A 9,550-nucleotide genomic window follows, 5' to 3' on the forward strand; every position below is an offset into this window, starting at 1 on the left:
ATTTGCCATAAAGGCCAATGGCCTTTATAAAATTCAAAATTCTGCTGGGAACAACGACGGAAAAAATGTCTTGCAATTTCATGCATTTATAATACTTCCTTCGGATCTCTCTTAAGTCTAGACCTTCCGTTAAGATGTGTCTAATGGTAAAATCTGTGTCGCATCCGACACAGAACGGCTTCTCATCTCCCTGTAGGAGGTATTTGTGGGTCAGGGCCGTGTGTCCGTTGCGCAATCGAGTAAAAATGACTTTGTCTCTTCTGGAGAGATCCGAAGGATTTTGCTGTTCCAGTTTGGGTTTTATTTCATATAGTTTATTGTTATTCTGGTTTTCCCAGTGGCTCTCCCACAGATGTGTAGGCTACTTTTTTCCTTTATTTCTAAAGTCAGTCTGTGGGAGAGTGTTTGTCGTTGACCTCAGCAGAGGGGATGAAGCTTTCTTCGCCAGGTCGTCTACCTGCTCGTTTCCTCGGATGCCCACATTATGACTAGGTATCCATGATGTTTTTTCCTGTATCGGATAGTGTATGAATTTTCTGTTGTAGCCTAACTATTTTTGGATGTAGGAGTGTGTAGTTTGTGAGTGAGGTGATGCAAGACAGAGAGTCAGAAAGGATAAGGAAAGATTTGTTAGGAGAGTATTCTACGGAGCCCAGTGCCATGTCAATGGTAGTGGCCTCCGCAAAGAAAATGGAGGCTTCAGGATGGAGTCTCCTCTGGTGTGTACTGTTGGAAGATAGGGCTGCGGCGCCCACTTCATTGTCTTTTTTGGAGCCATCTGTGAAGATGAGCTTCGCACCGGGGTATTTATCTATTAGTTTTTTGTATTCTGCTTTAAAAGTTTTGGTGTGCGTGCTTTCTTTGTTGTGTGTGGTCAGCTGTAAATCTACTTTTTCCTTGGTGAGGTGCCACGGAGGGAGGTCGGGGAAAAGAATTTGTTGGATGCCTTGTTTGGAAAAGAGTATGTTTTTGAGGTCCTCAAAGATTCTCAGGCCGAAGGGGTTTGATGAGTTTCTCGTTGTTTTGGAAATTGTTTCTGGTTTCTGGATTTGTTTTAAAAATGCAGTCGTGCGCTGGATTTTCCGGTGTTGAGCTCTGTTTAACTGCGTATTGTAGTGAGAGTTGTGTGCGTCTGAGTGAGAGTGGTGGTATGTTGGCCTCGGCCTGGAGGCTCTCCACCGGAGAAGTGCGGAAAGCCCCCAGAGCGAGGCGGAATCCTTGGTTTTGTATTGAATCTAGTATTTTTAAGATGTGTTTTTTTGCCGATCCGTAGACTTGACAGCCGTAGTCAAGCCTAGACCGGACAAGGGAGACGTACAAGTGGAGAAGGGGTTTTGAGTCCCCGCCCCACTCCGGATGCGATAGAATTTTCAAAGCGTTTAGCGCTTTCTGGCACCTCACACGAAGGTCTTTGATGTGTGGTATGAATGTGAGTAATTTGTCGAAAATGACGCCGAGGAAACGAGCTTGGTCCTGGACGGGAATCCTTTCCCCGTATAGTGTCAAATCCGGCTGCAGCACACGTCTGCCTGTTCGGCAGAAGTGTACTGCAACCGTCTTTGACGGGGAGAACTTGAAACCGTTATTGTTGGCCCACTTTTCGAGTTTGTGCAGCTGCATTTGCAGCTGCCTTTCCATAGATCTCAAAAGAGGATTTTTCGAACGCCAGCATATCAGAAAGTCGTCAACGTATAACGAGCTGTCTATGCTGTTTTGGAGGGTTTTTACTATGGAGTTTATTTTAATTTCGAATAGAAGAGGAGAAAGGATGTTCCCCTGGGGGACTCCTGCCTCCTGTTGGTGGGGGTCTGAAAGGGAGGATCCGACACGAACCTGGAAGGAACGGTTCTTCAGGAAGTTGCCAATGAAGGCAGGGAGGTGACCGCGTATGCCGAGTGCGTGCAGGTCTCGAAGAATGCCGTACTTCCAGGTTGTGTCGAAGGCTTTTTCTAGGTCGAAAAAGATGGCGATCATATGGCCTCCTTCAGCGAACGTCTCGCATATAAAGGTCTCCAGGCGGACCAGGTGATCCAGAATGGATTGAGTTTTCCTGAATCCGCACTGGAGATCGCTCAGCGAGCCCGTCGTTTCCAGAGACCACATGAGTCGCCTGTGGATCATTTTTTCAATCAGTTAGTGCTATTGGTCTGTAATTGGATGGGTGTGTGTGGTCCTTGTTTGGTTTAGGTATTGGAATGACAGTGGCGGGAGAGACGCCAAGACTCCGGAAAGGAGTGCGACCGCCACATGCCGTTGTATATGTATAGTAGGAGTGTGAGTGTTTCTGAGGGTAAGTGTTTAATGATCTGGTTGTGGTCCCGGGGCTGTATCGCCCAGGTCCGAGATGCACGATGTTAGTTCGTCTATTGTGAAGTCTGCGTAGTAGATTTCAGCGTTGTTTGAGTGGAAGTTTAGGTGTTGTTTTTCTCTGTAAGTTTTGATGTTTTGAAAAGTGGTGTTGTAGTTTGCTTGGGATGAGTTTTTGGTGAGAGATGTAGCTATTGCGTTTGCGATGTCTACTTGTGTTTCAGCTGTGGTTCCATCCGGCCTCTGGACGTGCCGAATGGTGTCTGTGCGTCTACCTAGGATTTTTTTAAAGCAATTTTGAAAACTTGGTTGAGTGGTGTCTGGTTGTTGATTTTGGAGATGTAGTTTTGGAATGATTGTCTTTTGCTCTCCCTGAGGCATCTACGTGCCACAGCTCGAGCCTTTAAATAATTGATTTTGTTTTCTATGGTGGTGTTGTTGACGGCTTTTCGATACGCTGCCTTCTTTTTCTTTACTGCATCCTCACATTCCGAAGAGAACCAGATCTTGTTCCTCCGGGGTTTTGTTTCTGTTTTTGGTATGTGTTTGTGGCATACATGTATTTTTAAAAGCTTTTCGTGGAATTTATTGTAGTTGAGGTCGAAATTGGGATTAAGAATCTGGGAACATTGCTTGGCACACCCGTTCCAGTCTGCTTTTTTGAAGTTGAAGCGTTCTGGGATCGGGTCGTTTTGGAGGCTATTGTTTTTTAGGAGAATTGGGAAATGGTCCGTACGGTCATTCAGCACAGACCACTCAAGATCTGGGACTAGGTCAGGGGTACAAAAAGTGAGGTCAAGGGATGAAGTGCTATAAGTGGCTCTGTTTCTGTAAGTTGGGGATTTATCATTTAAGAGACAGATGTTATTTTGAAATAAAAAGTTTTCTATTATTTTACCTTTCTGGTCTATAGGTTTGTCTCCCCAAAGGGGGCTGTGGGCATTGAAATCACCTAGTAAAATAAAGGGGTTTGGGAGCTGAGACTTCAAATCATTTAGTTGGGTTATTTTGAGGGGGTAATTTGGTGGGATGTAAATTGAGCAGATCGTGATTGGTCTGTGCAGGGTGACCCGTACGGCAATAGCCAGGAGGGTCGTCTTAAGATGTACTTGTCTGTGGAGTGTGTGGTTGTCGGTGTAGATGGTGGTACCACCGGAAGCAATCTGGTTCTCCGTGTGAATGTGATGGTACGCAGTAAATCCTCTTCACAGCTCCAGGGGACAGATGACTCCATTTCTTATGTACTAAAACACAACAGCACCCCCCCCCCCTCCCCCCAGCTCGGCGGACATCTCCAGCACTCGATCATAGGATACGTTTAATCCATTTGCCTGGAGCATCTGTGCGATCTTCTTCGATCTAGTCTTTGCAAACACTGACAAACCAATGTAGGTGGGGAATGGAGTCGGAGTCTCTCGATCCTTTGAGTGTCTGTGGTTAATGGCACCTTCTTTGAATCTATCATAGAAGTTTAAAATCACTTCAATAATTATATGTTACTTAAAAAACATATTAAGGTGGTGATTATCGTGTAAGCATATGCAAATTTGGATTCTTCAAGGTTGATTACATATATTTTGACACCAAAATCATATAATTTGCTCTACTGCCTCATGCTGTGCGACATTAAATTGGTCTTTTAAAATCTTTCTTATAACAGTATTTCGTGCTTTTATATATGTTTAAACATACCAGGGCCTCAAAAAAGAGAAACCACACTGCCTAATAACCGTGAATACAACACCGCGTTCCCAAAAGCCTACTGATGAAATCGTGAAATCCACACCTGAGTGGAATTCACGACCGCATCAGGCGAGATTCGAATATGAAAATCGTGAATCCCACACTTTTTCGAAAAAATGACCATCTACGGCAAAAAATGTACTACAGTATTATTTCTAAAAGGTAATTGATCAGATTTATGCATTTAGTTTATATATTGGACGCCAAATGACGGAGAAAATCAGTTTTTTTCCCTCTACTGTAAAATTTGCTTCGTTTGGAATTCACGATTTCATCAAGCGACCGACGACATCACATCTCCCTGGTCCCAAATTTGGAACTAAGAAATACCGTACACATCAAACTCCATTACGTTATTCAACCGAAACTTACGCCCAGGAAACCTGTGTCTCTCCTACGAAGAGAGAAAGTTGTTTACACAAGATTAGGAATAGGACACACGTACGTCATGCACAAGCATTTACTCGAAAGAGAGGAAGCTTCTTTTTGCGTGGCGGCCAACACATTGGGCCTATTTTACAGTTCGGCACATCCTGACGGAATGTGTCGACTTCGACGAATATACGCATAAAATACTTCAGGTGTAGTGATGTCAAAACTCTTTATGACATCGTTAGTCCGAGAACATTTTTGAGTTTTATGATTTTGAGTGAGTAGGTGTTTTACGGCACTATCGGCTCAATTTTGATAATTTAAGTGCCAATTTGAGTCTTATAAAAGAAATAGGATTGTTTGATAGGATATACAATGTATAGATGGATCTACTTGTCGTGGTCGGCGTATAAATTATAAATACAATGAAATTAATATTGTAAATACCAAAGTATAAGAAGAGTCTTCACCATATTTACAAAGATTTTCATAAATGTCTGTCCGTCCTTTTAACATGATGATGATACGACGGTATGCAGTTGCGAGCGTTGTAAAACTCTTACATGTACTAAAACATAACAAGATGATAGATTTGTTGTGCAGTAAAACCTGTTGGCACTTACATGACCAAAATTGAGTCGAGTAAAACACCTCCCCAATCAATTTATTAATTCTAGGTTTTAAAAAAATGGCGATCATGCGGCCTCCTTTGGCAAACGTCTCGCTTATAAAGGTCTCCAGGCGGACCAGGTGATCCAGAGTGGATTGTGCTTTCCTGAATCCTTACTGGAGGCCACTCAGCAAGTGGTGTCTAACTGTTGATTTTGGAGATGTATTTTCTGAACGATTGTCTTTTGCTTTCCCTGAGGCATCAATTTTCAACGTGCCTCAAAAGGAGCTTATAAGTAATTAATTTTGTTTTCTGTGGGGGTGCTGTCGAAAGCTCTTTATCGATATGCTGCCTTCTTTTTCTTTACTGCATCATTGCATTCCCCAGAGAATCAGATCTTGTTCTTCCGGGGTTTTTGAGATGTTTTTGGTACATTATATGAGTTTGTGGCATATTTCTAGAAGCGTTTTATGGAATTTGTTGTAGTTGAGGTCAAAAGTGGGATTTAGAATCTGGGAACATTCAACGGTGAACCCGCCCCAGTGTGCTTTTTTGAAGTTGAAGCGTTCTGGGATCGGGTCGTTTCGGGGGCTATTGTTTTTAATAAGTATTGGGAAATGGTCCGTACGGTCATCAAACACAGAGCACTCAAGATGTGGGACTAGGTCAGGGGTACAAAAGGTGAGGTTTAGGGATGAAGTACCAAAAGTGTTTCTGTAAGTGGGGACCTATCATTTAAGAGGGAGGTATTATGAAATTTAAAAAACCTTCTATTATTCTTCCTTTCTGGTCTGTGGGTTTTTCTCCCCAGAAGGGAATGTGGGCATAAAATTCACCTAGCAAAATAAAGGGCTTTGGGAACAGGAGCTTTAAGAAATCGTTTAGTAGAGTTATTTTGAGGGGGTAATTTGGTGGGATATAGACAGAGCAGATTGTGATTGGTCTGTGAAGGGTGACCCGTACAGTAATAGCCTGGAAGGTCATCCTAAGATGTACTTGTCTGTTAAGTGTGTTATTGTTATTGTCAGCACTGTCAGTGCAGATGGTGGTTCCACCGGAAGGAATCTGGTTCTCCGTGTGAATATTACGAAACTCAGTAAATGTTTATCCTCTTAAGTCTAGATTTCTATGGTTGAAGCCCGAGCGAACTTTGTCTCCTTCATAGGGACCTACAGGCCACAAGAAGGGGCACAGTGTGGCCTGTAAGTGTTGCAATTCTGAAACGGAGGGTCGGATACGGTCGGCATTCCATTGCAGGACTGCCATTATGGGGGCTTTTTAAAATTTGGAGCACAAAGGCCTCGGCTTCGAAGAAACACTCTGACTCCTCCTTGCGGGGGAGGCAGAGGTTTTTCTAGGTTGCCGTCCTGAATTGGACGGCGACCTAGTGGGGGATTTGGAGGAGTGACGGGCTCTGCCCTTCACTGGGACAGACCGGGAAGGATGGCCAGAGTTGTCCTCGTCCATAGTTAGGGGTGGAGAAGAAGAAGAAGAAGAAGAAGAAAAAGAAGAAGAAGAAGAAGAAGAAGAAGAAGAAGAAGAAGAAGAAGAAGAAGAAGAGATAGAAGAGGGGGAGAGGAAGAAATGGGGGCGGAAAGGTTCTTATTAATGTTGTACCCATTGTTATTGTGAAAGTGAGGATTGACATGATTTAGACCTATACTTACAATAGCTACATTTACTTCTTCATTTCTCTGTCTGTCTGGCATGATTTATACGAATGAAAAATGCTTCGATGACTCACACTTTTTTACTGTAGTTTATCAGAACTAAGTTTTACTCTTTTTACTTTTTTAAATCCTCTGCTGCCGTTAAGTCAATTAGTGTCAAGGGGAGATGCAGTTTGCTCTGGTAGGGCAGCTCCTTCAATTAACATTTCTGAGGGATTCCTTGACTCCTTCAATCCACCGATTACGAGGCCTTCTTCTTCCTTTATAGCTTGAATGCTTGTTGCTATAGGCCCTAGAGGCTGGCTGGCTAGGTGACATACGTAACAGGTGCCAAACCATTTTATTATATGTCTTTCTATGAAATGCAGGCAGGACTACGTGCCAATACAGCAGCTACTCTAACGTCTTGGATTGACATGATTTAGACCTATACTTACAATAGCTACATTTACTTCTTCATTTCTCTGCCTGTCTGACATGATTTATACGGATGAAAAAAACTTTGATAACTCATACTTTTTTACTTAGTCAGAAGTAAGTTTTCATTAGATATTATTGCAGCTAATTCAGTTGTATACCCAGAAAAAAAATAATAACCAGGGGTAAAGCAAGAGAGAAAAAACTTGACGAGCAAAAACTGATACCATTTTTTGTTAAGCAATCTCACATTTCTATTTCTATACAATAAAGTCTCAAACTCCATACTGTACACAAAATGGAAAAAGTAAAATTTGCTGCCCAGTGTTGCCTAGTCCAGTTAGTCGGTCTCATATTACATTACATGTATCTCATTTTCTCTTTTCGAACAGTTCTGAGAACTAGCATGCCTTCTTTCTTTCAATTTCCAATTACTGCCTACTACTGCTAGCAAGGTGCTGTTGGTTATAAACTTAATCCTGATGAGGTTCGAATGCAAGCGGGGTCCCAATTTTCCTCGTCTCACCTGAGACTACATCTCAGCACACAGCATCTTCGAGGAATATTCAAAAAGCTTTACTTAAGAATTAACCTTTTCTTAATTAAAACTGTAATATGACTTGGTAAATCTATTTTATTCCTTCAACCAAAGTTATCAAACAATGTTGGGGTTTTTTTTCCTTTTAAATACACGTGACATTGTCAGACAAAGAATTGAATCAGCTGCATTTTAAATAAGCTTAAGCCCTCAAACATGAAAACAATGAAGTCCTTTTTGAAACACGGTCTGTTGAAATTTTAATTCAAAACAATTAAATACACATAATCCATCATGTAGGCCTAATTGAGAACAATAATTAAAAGAAAACTTTCCAAAGTCAGACTTGAGCAGAGTTCAAAACATCCCTGCCTGCAAAGGCCATTTGAAAACTTGCCCATAAAGAACAAGGAGAGATATATATGCAACTGAGAAAAAGAAGTTTCTTACATTAATAAAAAGAAATTTAATAATAATTTAAAAAGGGGTTAACAAATTTGTCACAACGCACGTAGTTACTTTTCTACAATGCTAAGACTGTCATATCAATTAAGAAGAAGTAAAAAAAATAATTTTCATTCAAAATCTGCGTCAACATTTTAATTACACTATACCGGTGACAAGAAAAGTTAACATGTTTTTGGTCTGTAAAATGCCCCGGTCATATCTAAGTCAGAGCCCTTGTATGTTCAATTAGGAGTAAGCTTACATGAGCTGTACATCAAACTTGATCAAGTGTCAATTACATTATATTAGCCTGATCTTTAACTACTGCTTTGACAAAACTTTTGAGTGGATAACTGACTGAAACAAAAAATGCTAAACAAAAATTGAGAAAAAAGTCCATATTTTTTCTCTTCTATATATTATTATGAGAAATTCCTCCTTCTGCACTACTTACGAGGAATATTTTGTGTTCTGACAATAAAACTGTAATTCTCATTTTCTCAGTCCTTACTTTTCTATACAACTATACGTCAAAAAATGCTAATTTAAAATAATTCAATCCCAATTCAAACATTTTTTTAAAAAAGAGGCAACTAACATACATGTACAAATACTTATACAAACCGCTTTTTCAAAAAGAAAGCCAAAACAAAACAAACAATTCTAAAGGTAACAATCCAAAGGTAACAATCCAAAGGCAAAATGCCAAACGATAAATCTGTTTATAATTATGTTGGCTAAATTTAATCTCATCCACGGCGTCACTTTTCGCACAATTAATCTAAGACATTTAGTTAGTGTGACTAAGCCATCCACTGAAGCTCCCCGGCTCAGGGTCATGGGGTCATTTAGAATCAACTTTCCTGGTGTTGGTAAAACAAGTTCACATTTTTGTCTTCTTTTCAAACGATGTTATTTCTTCCTCATCCAGTACAGCAAACCATTATAAACTATACTAATGCACTAGAAGCTCAATGTCATGAAATTTATTACGGGTTGTATTTGTTAATTTCAGTGCCTTAGTTTTTGTGATACACAAGTGTTTGCAGAGTACCCAATTTGTCCTTTTTTAAATAAGATACTTATATATCCACAGTGGAGCTCGTATTCAACGAGGTCGCCGGGCCTGAATTAAAATCTCGTTGAATCCGAGAGTTCGTTATACGTTATAGCAAAGATGGGGTTTTGTGAAGATAATTACAGACATTGAGCAAGTAATCTATAAGGAGAAGTAACAAGAGTTGCTTGAAAAGCCTGCATATTATGAACTGAGCAAAAAAAATCAATCAGTTCAAGTGCACGCCTGTGTCATCTCGATTGTTTTCCAAAAAGTTGTGTAGCTGTGTAGAGCCTAGCACACGACAACGTTTTATTCCATAGACCAGTGCACAATTCATTACGTAGATCTATGTCAAAACTAGCTTATCACTGTAATAATGACCAGTT

This window comes from Aplysia californica, unplaced genomic scaffold (genome assembly GCF_000002075.1).
Source record: "Aplysia californica isolate F4 #8 unplaced genomic scaffold, AplCal3.0 scaffold00289, whole genome shotgun sequence".
NCBI lineage: Eukaryota > Metazoa > Mollusca > Gastropoda > Aplysiida > Aplysiidae > Aplysia > Aplysia californica.